Source organism: Malania oleifera, chromosome 2, assembly GCF_029873635.1.
Source record: "Malania oleifera isolate guangnan ecotype guangnan chromosome 2, ASM2987363v1, whole genome shotgun sequence".
NCBI classification, from domain to species: Eukaryota; Viridiplantae; Streptophyta; class Magnoliopsida; order Santalales; family Ximeniaceae; genus Malania; species Malania oleifera.
The window spans coordinates 63,875,606-63,888,868 of NC_080418.1; positions in this window are offsets into that span (position 1 = coordinate 63,875,606).

Genomic DNA, 13,263 nt, shown 5'->3' on the forward strand with positions numbered 1-13,263 from the left:
TCAAGTCTAGGAACTAATGTCCAAACTTTATTTCTCTTAAATTGATTTAATTCCTTTTGCATAGATATCAGCCATGATTTATCCTCAATTGTTTCACACACATTTTTAAGTTCTTCTCGTGCTAAGAATGCAAAGTAACTAACCAAATTTCTAAGTGAAGATCGTGTAGCTACTCCACGTGATGGTTCACCTATGATTTGATCAATAGGGTGATCCTTTACATATATTCATTCCCTAGGTAGCTTATTAACCTCTTTTTCTACTTGAATAGCCTCATAAGATATTTCATCAACTTCAATGTTCTTATCAGAGTTATTTTCAATAGATAGTGTTGACACTATAAGTCCAATCCTGTTTCGATAATGAAAAATCACTTAGTATTTGATCTGTGCATTGATATTGTCAACAAGAATATTATTTAGCATGCATGAAAGGTAAATGAGTCATGGAAGCCACAAGGAGTAAAGCATATGCACTTGGTACAACCCATGGAACTAAAAGCGAAGAAGGATGAAGGAACAAGCTTCTAGTTGAAGACTTTAATGGGAATTGGTATCTAGATTTGATGTATTTACATGTCATATGATATATTTTGAAGCTCAATTACATCTTAGACTAACCTTAGGACTTATGCATCTCATAAAAAGTTTATTTGAAATAGTTTTAAGTTGAAAAGAAATTTTTGAGGCAAATTATTAGAGGCCTCGTCGATGAACCCCTTGGTCTCATCGAAAAACATATGAGGGCCACTCGGCGATGAACACATTTTCTCGTCAACAAGAAAATACCGAGAGCACTAAAGTTTCAAACAAGGCTCTCATCGACGAACTCATAGCCTTGTCAATGAACATACCCGTTCACTGACAAATGTCGAGCGCTGACTTACGTTCTAGCGCAGACACGCATGGAAAATCAAGTTTTTAATAGATCCAACAGTCAGGATTCATCCTAGGGTGGAGAACACATATAAATGTACTTTCTAAACCCTAGAGCACCACTTTTTGCATAGCATTGGGAGCATTGAGCGTATTTTAGCAATCTTGTGAGAGCTGTGAATTCTATTGCAAACCTCATTGCCTGCACTCCAAAGGATTGATACATGTCTGGGCATTTGCATCTTCAAGATCCAAGCACACTTTTGATAAATCTAAGGTTGATCTTGAGGTTTGGGTAACTTTTCATTGAACTTTCAATATTTGATTAAAAAGTTGCCTTTTTCATTATTTGTGCATAAAGAAAAATCATTTTTGGGAACAAGCAACTATTTTGTTTATTTGAAAAATCTATTGAGAATTATTTTCTAAGGTTTGAACTCTTGCTACATTCAAAGTTATAGTTTTATTCCAAGAGATCTATCGTATTAGCGCAAAAAGTTATTTTGAGAAAAACAATATTTTTGGTGAAATTTTTTATACACTCAAAGTTACACTTTTATTCAAAGATTTAATCTTATAAGTGTTTTAATAGCTAGAACTTAGATCTATGTAATATTCAAGGCTATATTTCTTTAAAGATCCTATCTGATATCTTTGTATAAAGTTTTTTTTTTAAATAAACCCTAAGTTCTCAAAAGCTTTGATTTATTAATGTTATTTTGGGGAGATATTGATAAAAGGATAGTTCTGTGAACTGTTTCATTCGTATCATGAAGATCATATTTTCACATACATACTGAGCTTCAAGTTGTTATCATATAATTATGTATTAGGACTCACTATACTCACTAGCTTTGTTAGAAACAATATTTGAGTGTTTTTGCATAAATTGCATTCGTTATTTTTGTTTACACGGTTCAGGTTGTGAACCGGGATTAAGGAGGAAGCTACACCTCTAGTAAGTAGCAGGTTGTAAGGGAAGCTTCATCCCAATTAAAGGAGTAGATTATTTTTTTAGTGGAATCCTTGGGTGGGTTAATCAAGGCAAGGACGTAGGCTAGGGTGGGCCAAACCTCGTAAAACTCGAGTGTGTTTCTCTCTTTGAAATTTAGAATAGCTACCAAGAGGGGGGTGAATTGGAAGTTTTTAGATTTCAATCTATACTTGTTTTAATTCAAACACTAAAAAAAACAAGAACAACCAATCATATTACACCACAAAATTTAAGAATACAATTCAATCATATAAAACTTAACCAATCATTCAACTAATCATTCAAGAATGCTATTTCCCTTTAATAGAAGTCCCGCAACTGTTTTACAAAACCTGTTTTGAATGAATTTTTATTGTTTTATCTCTTAACCAAGATTTCCGCAAATTAACCAACGTACTTTCTTGAAGGTTTCCACGAACGGTTAACTAAAACGTACTTTCTTAAATCAAGAGATTTTCTTGAATAAGATGTATAAGCCCTGCAACCTACACTTGATTCACACAATATATAATATGAAAAGTAAAAAGAGTGAGGAAAAAGATAAACACCGAGATTTACGAGGTTTGGCTTATCTCCAGCCTACGTCCTCGCTTTTGGTTAATTCCACCAAAGGATTCCACTAAGTATGCTCTTTTACCGGGCAGAGCAAGCCTTTACAAAATTCCCTCCTTTAAAGTAGAGACACCTCTCCAAGTGAACAATCCTCACTTGGTACAACGATCCAAACAATCCTTGAATCGTCAACAATACAAAGAAGTTTCTATAATGATTTGTGCACAAAAGAAACTCTCAAAACAAAGTAAGGTTGTACAAGTTAGAGCACAATCAATACTTCAATCAAATAATCAATAAAGAAACTATGAAGCTCATGTGTTTATAGATCACCAAGAGATTGTTTTGAATTAACAAACTTAGAGTATGAATCTTGACTTTGGTATTTCAGTAGAGTTTCAAAACTTCTCTCCCAGATGGAGTGTGAGCAATAGAAAGCTTTGAGAGATTGAATGCTTTAATTTCAAGAGAGCTGAGTAATTGCTTGGATGATTGAATTCTTGAGTATAAAGGAGTATTTATAGGCATTCTTGGCTTAGTTTCCTTGTTCCCCAAGTATCTTTAAGTGGTCTCCAAGTTTTTACAACATTCATATTTTGAAAAACCAATTTTTTGAAATTTTCCCGTTGGAGTTTTAAAAAATAAAACCCATGGAGTCAGTCGGCTAGACAGGCAACTGGGTAGTTTAAAAAACACAAGGTCAGTCAGCTGGGCAAGCGACTGACACCATTCTGTCTCCTAAAAATTATTTCAAGAAATTGTTAGTCGACTGGCGGAACACAATTCATTTTGTGTCAGTCGGCTGGGTAAGTTTTCCTTGGTTAAGTCAGTAAACTGGATAGACAAAAACTGGTTTTTCTTTTTGATTTTTTTTCATTTCAGCTTTACACTTATGATTTGATTTTTCATAAGATATTTCAAGGAGTTAAAAATGAGTTCCATAAGTTCATATTGGTCTCTTAAAGAGCTTTATATTTTCTGAATTATTATTTGATATGAAGTACTTACATCAAGCATTTCTTAAACTTGATACTTCAAGTCTTTGATAAGCCTCTTGACTTCAAGTCCCTTTTTATCTTTAAGCTTCTAAGTACTGAGGCTTCAGGCTTTCTTCTTTATTTCTTAAAAAGATTTGTTAAAGCTTTTCTCTTGATATTCATAACTTGCTCTTTTGACATAATAAAAATGCACAGCTTGTTCTCTCGACGATACTTTCATTCATAGCTTCTTTCTCTAGTGTTGAGATATATATTCTTGAAACAAAATCACTCAACAAGAAAGTTATACCAGCATCATTTTTTATCATCAAAATAAGATTGAAAAGCCTCATTTGGCCAACACTCTTCCCTTACTCTTTTTAATTTTTGCGTCGTATCTCATTACTTATCTTGTATGTGTGTATGTTGAATAGCCCTACAAGTACCTGGTAATTAATTGTACACAATTGAATATATTGTATGACTAAATTGAATTAATTCCAAGTCCTTGTGATATAGTTGGGTCAATCTGAATATAGGGACTATTTGATAAAGGAAAATCAAAAACTTTTAAAATACCCAATTCACCCCCCCCTCTTAGGATTACACTATAAATTAAAAATAGTTTTTCTAATCCCTTAATTTTCTCAATTTCATCCCCATCAAGCTTTTTGAAGAAGGGATTAGACTCATCAAACACTACATGGATGGATTCAATTATAGTCAATGTTCTTTTGCCATACACCCTGTAGGCAAGGCATAACCCAGAAAGATACCCTCATCTAGGTGCACACACCTATGCTATTATTGAATCGGCCTCTAACCTAGAACAAAGGCCCTAGAAGGCTAGGTTCTAAAATCTTTCGACTCTTTATAGCATTCCAACATGTCATTCTATTGAGATCCCACCATCACTTGAGTTGAAGCCTTTGCCAGCTTCTCTCAAGTATGTTTTCTTACGCCCCCAAGAGGCCCCGCCTGTTATCACATCATCTAGCTTGGACAGTTCGCAGGAGTCTAGGCTCATTCATGTTTTGAAAAAAACGTATGAAAGCCATAGGGTGGTCAGTGGCAGACCTCAAGGGTATAGACCCATTTGTCTGCATGCATCGGATTCACCTGGAGCTGAATGCTAAGCCTATTTGTGAGATACAATGAAGGCTTAATCCCAATATGAAGGAAATGGTTTTGAAGGAAGTGGTCAAACTATTAGATGTAGGGATCATATTTACTATTTCAGATAGTGAACTTGTGAACCCTACACAAGTGGTTCTTAAAAAATCTGGGATCACGATTGTTGAAAATGAAAAGGGTGAAGGAATACCCATGCATGTCACTAGTCGGTGGCGGGTGTGTATTTATTATCCAAAACTTAACAACCTCACCCGAAAAGACCACTTCCCATTGCCATTCATCGATCAAATATCATAGAGATTAGTTGGGCAAAATTTTTATTGCTTCTTGGATGGGGTATTCAAGGTATAATCAGGTCGTTGTCCATCCAAAACTTAACAACCTCACCCGAAAAGACCACCTGCACCTACCTATTCAGAACCTTTGAATATAGGAGGATGCCCTTTGGGCTATACAATGCACCAGCGACATTTCAAAGGTGCATGCTAGCCTTATTTTCCAACAAGGTTGAAAAATTCCTTGAGGTATTTATGGATGGTTTCTCTGCATTCAAACCCTCATTTGATGCATGCTTCGAAACTTGTCCAAGGTTCTTAAGCAATGTGTTTAGACGAATTTAGTGTTGAGCAAAGAAAATAGCCATTTTATGGTTCAAGAGGTCATTGTGTTGGGGCACATCGTCTCTGCCAGGGGGATTGAAGTAGATAAGGCCAAGATAGAGTTGATATTCAAGCTTCCTATTGGAATTGGTGTATTCCTATGAGGGGGTGAATTGAGTATTTAAAACTTTTCTCCTAGGTCAATTCAAATTCCACAAACAGTATTACACAAGCCTGGGGTCTTTCTATATAATCATAAATTCAATCAAATAATCACCTAATCAAACACATGTAACGCATATAATAAATCAAACATAAAACATACATCTGCTGAAATTGAAAGTGCGGAAAAATAAAAGTTGCACCAAATATGTTATTGGGGCTAGGTCAATACTGCCTATGTCCTCACCTCAGGCTCACAAGCAAGAGTCTTCCACTATGGCTCGCTTAACGAGTGGAGCGGTACCTAATACAACACCTTGCCAGGATGGTTCACCTAGTTCTCCTAACCAGGTCTGAACCAATCCAATGCTCTCCTAACGGGGCTGAGCAAGTCTGGGACTATTTACAAGGCTAGTCTCTCTCTTCTGACCACGCGTCGGGAATACGAAAAATATTCAATTTATCGTACAAACAAATATGCTTCTTACACTAAGCAAATATGTATCACTATACGCACAATGTAATTAAAGCTCTCAGTAATGATACGATATTAAGCTCAAGTGAGATTTTGTTAACCAATGTGTTAACTCTCAAGAATATGTGTGTCCATATGTATATCTAAGAGTGAGACCTTTGATTTCAAGATAATGTATTTGCAATATGAATATTCAAAGCATCTCTAGAACCCTAAGCAAATATCTCAAAAATATTTTTCAAATATCAAGCACAATGGATATTAGGGTTTAAACTTGCTAAAAATGATTTTGTCAAAACACAAAGCAAGTTTATGAAACTTGCAATAAGTATGCAAGTAACTAAGCCAATGAAGAGTTTTTTCCAATCTAATATTTATAAGAAAAATACAATGGGTAAAAATTTAAGCTACTCTCCAAAAATCAATCCACAAAAAATGCAAGTGTGGGAGAGAGAGTTTAGCTTGCAAAGATGAATGTGAAGAACAAAATGATCTCTCTATAAAATATGTGATTAAATGAGTATGAGAAGAGATTTTAGCAATCTTCTTCGTAAAAAAAGGGAGTATGAAAGATTTAGCACAATAAATTTTCTGAGAAAAATTTTCCTAATCTATATGCCCACTCATGCTAATTATGACAAATGAGAGAGTATATATAGAGTTGGACAAAAATATAAGCGTTGGGGAAATATAGGGTATTTTGGAAATTATTTAGTAATGTTTAATGAAAATTAACCCTCATTTATTGCTGTAAAAATTTTACCAACCCAAGAGGTTTGGTCGACCATATTATTTTGTTCGGTCAACCATGGCCATTTTGAACTGGAGATATGATCGACCGTCTCAAGGCGATTTTGAACCCTTCGTAGGTTCAATCGACCAAGGCAAGTTCGGCTAACCATTTTCTAAGGTTCAGTCGACCAAGATAGTTTTGAACTAATGGTTCGGTCGACCAAGTTGTTGGGGGTCAAACAAGTGTCAGTTTGGTCGATCGTGTAAGGTACGTTCATTTCGGAATGATCGGCCGAGTGAAGTCAATATATTGACTTCTAGTAAGTTCAGTCAATAGAGGCTCGTGTGCTGCTTAGGGTTCGATCGACCGAGACTGCTTACAATGTGCATTTAAGTCATGTTTTGGTGTCTGTGCTTCATAAACCCAGTGTAAATAAGCATAAGGCATTTTAGGCTATATGGGCAATGATTCCTACGGTCATTTTAAGGCCTCTTGAGTATACATATCCTATCATGCTTGATATACAAATATTAAAGACCATTATTATAGACCCGAAAACCAAATGAAATTACAATAAAAACCAGTGCCTTCAATCTTCTCGCTCTTTAGTTTATGGAGCATACCAGGTGTATATATGTGTATTATCCGTTTTGGCCTCTATTCTCCCTGTCCCTTATGTATGATCTCAATTATAGGTCTATTCACATGTTAAATACAGACATAAGTTCATTGTGTTTTGTCAGCATCAAAAAAGAGTTTGGACTCAAAAAGTCAACAATCTCCACATTTTTTATCATGACAAACATGTATAAGAAAAATGGGTTAAGCCTGAAAAGGCTCCCCCTAAGAATATGCATATCGTAAAATATAGATAATGATTCATTATTTAGTTCTGCAATATTCAGAAAAGAAGACATAAGACATTTCAAAATCATTTGCATTTAGCCTTGGCAGTAGAATACAAGCACTCATGCATTTTGCTCAATAAAATCTCTCCCCCCTTTGGCATCAGCAAAAGGGTTAAGTTAAGAAGGATATGTGATGGCTTTAAAAGAAGTCTTAGCTTGAGAATGGCAATCCCCTATTCTAAAAATATTCATTTTGCTTAAATGAGTTCTCCGCCTTTAAAACACACCCCCTTTTTATTTAATATTTTGAATATATAACTCCCCCTTTGATTTTAAAAAATTGTGTATAACAATTTGGCACACAAGTAAGAAACAAAGAATATATTTAACGTTCAGCAATTTCTTGCAAAATAAAATATATGTATATAAATATATAAGTATAGATAAATATATATCCCCCGGATGATATTTTCTAGAAGAACTAGGGGGGTGTGCTCGTTGAAAAAGAAATTTTACAATAAAGCACATGCAAGCAACATCATTCTGGTTTAACATTTGTGCACAATTTCATAATATAACAAGAATCACAACTATATGGATCCAAGGAGAATAAAAAAAAATTTAAACATGGATCATACAAATGGATAGATTATATATTGTGAATTGTTGATTGCTACCTAATTGCATGCTAGTCTAGAATACCTCTTGCATAGCGGATGCAGTTGATGTGTATTGCATGCTAGTAGTGGATATAGGTTCTCGTGTGCCTTGAACTGAATTATAAATGACTTATTTGAACCTATTAGGTACAGGTTTTATGGGAAAATGTCCAATTTATAGACGGCATGCTACCATAATTTCGTTAAAATTTTCCCAAAAAAAAAATCGTGTACAATAATAATTATGATAAATTGAATGTTAAAATATTTTTGAAACGACGAGTGAAAGTTAGAAATCATAAGAAATAAGGCAATGTAGCCTTAATTCATTTAAAGAAGCATTCATGACTAAACATGCCTAAAAGACTTTAAACACTATCACCAAAAAAAAAAAAAAAAAATAGTGACATTTTATAATAATAATAATAATCTAGAAACTAAGATTTCTATTTATCTTCGAATAAAAGCAATGGTGGATTATTACTAATTTTTTTTTTATTATTATCTTTCGTCGCCAAGAAAATTAATTGAAATCAAGCAAGCTATGCAGCAAAGAATGATTCATTGAAAACATAAATCAAATTTCATAACTGCTGGAAGTGCTTTCAAGAATCAACATTATTAAGACCAACCATTCCATATAATTTTTTCAAGTTGTATACAAATTCACAAGATGCAAAACACACTGCAAGTAACTTATCACACTTGTACACCAAGCCAAAGGAACATGTTTAAGCCAAGTGTTAAAGGCTAATTTATTGTTTAGTTCCTACAATGACTATACAAAATAATACTCACAGGAGATATAAAACTCCCATTGAAACTGAATGGCTACAAGGCATTTTACAATAAGGACATTTATGGTTTGGAGAATGTGATTTCTCCCCTATACTGTTTGTGTTTTCTGAAATTGAAGGCAATGAAAAATCTAAAGAACGGTCATTATGTGATTTCATTAAATAGTCTCCTTTCTAAACATCTTTAGTCAAAGTAATCTCAGCAGCTGTATTGAAACTATAGATGGTATGAAAAATTTAAGGTAGTGCACTAATCAAGGGGCAATGTGCAAACACCCATGGTTACAATCTTTGAATCCCATATTTACAAGTGAAAAGCCAAGCAGTAGGTATAATGCATAAAAAGGTAGGAAACCAAGTCAGTAGCAAATAATAAAATGAAAAAGAAAAAAAAAATTGAGAAACAACTGATAATAAATTGCAACTCACGTTACTTCTCCCACAAAATCATCTTGAGTAGCACTATCGTTGTCCATGATCTTCATTCTGAGTTCGGAGACCTCACCAATTATGGTGAATACAAAACTCTCATTCCATTCTGGCTGAGACCCTTGCCCTTTATCAACCATTTATACATAACAGTGACCAAACTTGTATATTATACATTACAATGATCACTTTTACCATTAAGCACATAGCTTAAATGCCCATTGTAGGTACACTAATCCAGCTATCAACATAAATTGTTTTCACTTTCCTTCTATAATTTCTTAGGCATAAATTCAAACTGATTGAAAACTCACCTGATGCAACTTTTGATTATTTCTTTGTAATTTTTATTATTATTTGAACAAATAGAATATTTGTATTTTAATTTGAATTTGTACTAGTATTTGTATTTTGAATATTTTGAAATTTTTTTTGTCATCTAAACAGATGTTATTTCTTTTTTTTAATTAAATTTGTATTTGAATTCAAAATTTTGAATAATTTACGAATTTTTTAGTAATTATGGTTTCAGGTTATGTATGCAAAAATGTAATTACAAATTTTTATATAGGAATTGATGATTAAAAAATTAGTATTAAAGGTTTTTTACTTTTTCTAATTATTAGTGAAAGATTCAAATTTGTCACTAATAGTAGGGTATTAGTAACGAATTATAAATTCGTCACTAATACTAAACTATTAGTGAAGGATTCAAATTCGTCACTAATAGTAGGTATTAGTGATAATTTCTAGATTCATCACTATTAATAAAGTATTAGTAAATGATTCAAATCTTTCACTAATACTGCACTATTAGTGACGAATTTGAATCCTTCACTAATACCCTACTATTAGTGGTGAATTTGTAATTTCGTCACTAATACCCTACTATTAGTGTCGAATTTGAATCCTTTACTAATACTCTACTATTAGTGATGAATTTGAGCTAAGCCGATCTAGAATTTATAATGATGGTATTAGGGTTTTAGTGACGGTTATAATTCATCACTAATACTCCATTATTAGTGATGAAATTTTGAATTCGTCACTAAAAGTTAGTAGTAATGGTAGATATAACAACTATTTTAAAACCGTTACTAATACTCCTAAATTCGTTACTAATACCCTGATTTTTTGTAGTGTTTAAAGGATTTTCATGCGTAAATTTTACCTTAAATAGCTTGAGCTAAATTGTAACGTGCTTCTTTTTTTCCTTTCTTTTTTTTTTTTTTTTTATGAAGTTAGAAGATGAAAATGGCAATCTATCAACATAATTTGAAAGGTTCAAAGGAGAGAATAGTTGAGTATTGAAAAAGGCTACATTAAACAAAGGTACTTAACCAGCAAATGGAAAGTTATGTACGAACTATTAATGAAATTTTAGTGGAACTAGCATTAGTCAAGGAATGAGCTAAATCCCTTCAATCAATTATTGACCAACTTCAAAAGAAGGTAAGTATAACTAAAACATGACACTAAAGACATTCTTCAAACCTACCATATAGATGATTACGAGTATCAAACCCAAAAGATCAAACTATTCAAAGAACAAAATGCTTAATCATTTGAGCAAATGAATTAAGGAATTGGAGGAAGAAATTAATTATTAAATCAAAAGTTAACTAAATCTACAAGAAAAAGTTTAAGAAGATAGTTTGAAAGGTTTTACAAATTATGACCATGGTGAGCAACGGGAAACATTTATGCTTTTAGACACGTCAAGCGTCTATATCGAATCATTGTACACAATTATTTATTTGACAAAATGTTGCTAGTTATCCCAAATGTACACATACAAAACTTATGTATCAAGTCATGAATCCATCTAGCAAAATGATTTCCTTTAAATTGGATAGCATAAATTCCCCTTGAAATGCACAAACACAACATAGTTGAAATTTATACAAACCTTAGGACAATAGTATAAGGCAAGTAGTAATATCCTAGAGAGTAAAGGTGTGCAATCAGACAGTTTAAATGGTTAAAGTAAGAAATTGACATTTTTTTTTCATATGAATTTGACTTGAATTAATTAAACTATGCCTTTCAATCAAAATTGATTAAACAAAAATTGTTGATTTTTGGGCCAATCAAAGTAAACTAATCAGCCTCTATTGTTACCAATTACGCACCCCAAAACCAAACATATTCACAAAACAATCAATCATTAATAGTCAAAAATGTATGTGTGCTTTTTTAGAGAAAGAAAGAAATATATATATATATATATATATATATATATATAGAGAGAGAGAGAGAGAGAGAGAGAGAGAGAGAGAGAGAGAGAGCAGAGCAGAGCAGAGATTGTAACAAAAGCAGTATAGATTTACAAGGGAAGGGAAATGAAAACAACAAATCAAGAAATAACAACTTCGTATCAACATAGTTCCGCCCCACAACCTCCTTTATTTGGCATTTTTAGGGTTTATTTCAGATTTAAAGGACAAACTTTTATATAAATTCAATAAATATGAATAGACTAATACTTCCCAATCCAAAAAATATAACAAACATGTAGCTAATTACACAATAGACGCATAAATTAATAGACCTATTATAGCACCAAAAAATTAAGCAAAAAGTTCAAACAACAAACCCACACACATGATAATACCATAAAAATATTTTGATCGAAAAAAAAGAAAACAACTTTAACATTAATGGAAGTATGGAACTGCTTATTATAGACTTCAAGGTTGAAACTTCATAATGGGAGGAATGCAACTAACAAAAATAAAGGAACTAAAGAAGAAAATAAACAAAAATCTAGGATAACACGAATCATGTCACGAACAAATACTATTCCAGCCGCACACAAAATTTTATGCACAAATTTATGGATATCAAATTTCACAACCATGAATAAGAACCAATTTTATGGAAAAAAAAAAAATTCACAAGAAAGTGAAGAAGAATCAGTGTACGACTTACCTTTGTGGAAAAAAAGCCTATGATCAGAACACCTGCACCCGATCAACACCCCCAGTTGAAGGCGCTCCACCCACTAGCCTAGTAGCCTACACCCCCACTAACTCTGACTGAAGCCCTGAACCTTTCGCCCGCACCACCCTCCTCACATACCAAAATTACACCGCCGGCCTCCAGCGGTTGATCTCCTTGGTGAAGGTGACAGGGACGGATCCGGAGCGTCAGCGGTGGCGACGAAGAGAGATCGAGAGACTAAGAGAGAGAGACCAGGGAGATTGAGAGATGGAGGGAAATGAGGAGGATTGGAAGGAAAGGCGGATTGGGGGAACCCGCGTGCAGCTTTTCAATGTCAAACTATTAGTGACGAATTTTTAAAACCATCACTAATAGTGTTTAATTAATTTTTTTTTTATTTTTTTAAATAAAAGAAGTATTAGTGACAATTCTCAAATCCGTCACTAAAAATGGGCTAATAGTGACGAATCTTCAAATTCATCACTAATATAAAAATTTTCTATTTTTTTTAAATAAAAGAAGTATTAGTGATGGCTCCCAAATCCATCACTAATAATGGGCTAATAGCGACGTATCTCCAAATTCGTTACTAATACTATGAAATAAATTTTTTCCATTTTTTTAAATATAAGAAGTATTAGTGACGGTTCCCAAATCCGTCACTAATAATGGGCTAATAGTGACGAATGTTCAAATTCGTCATTAATACTATGAAATAAATTTTTTTTTTTTTTAAAGTATTAGTGACGGTTTCCAAATCCGTCACTAATCATGGGCTAATAGTGACCAATCTCCAATTTGTCACTAATATTATGAAATAATTTTTTTCTATTTTTTTAAATAAAATAAGTATTAGTGACGGTTTTCAAATCCATCACTAATAATGGGCTAATAGTGACGAATCTCCAAATTCGTCGCTAATACTATGAAATAAATGTTTTACTTTTTTTAAAAATAAAAAAAGTATTAGTAACGGTTTCCAAGTCCGTCACTGATAATTGGCTAATAGTGACAAATCTCCAAATTCATCACTAATACTATGAAATAAATTTTTTTTAAATAAAATTAGTATTAGTGATGGTCCCC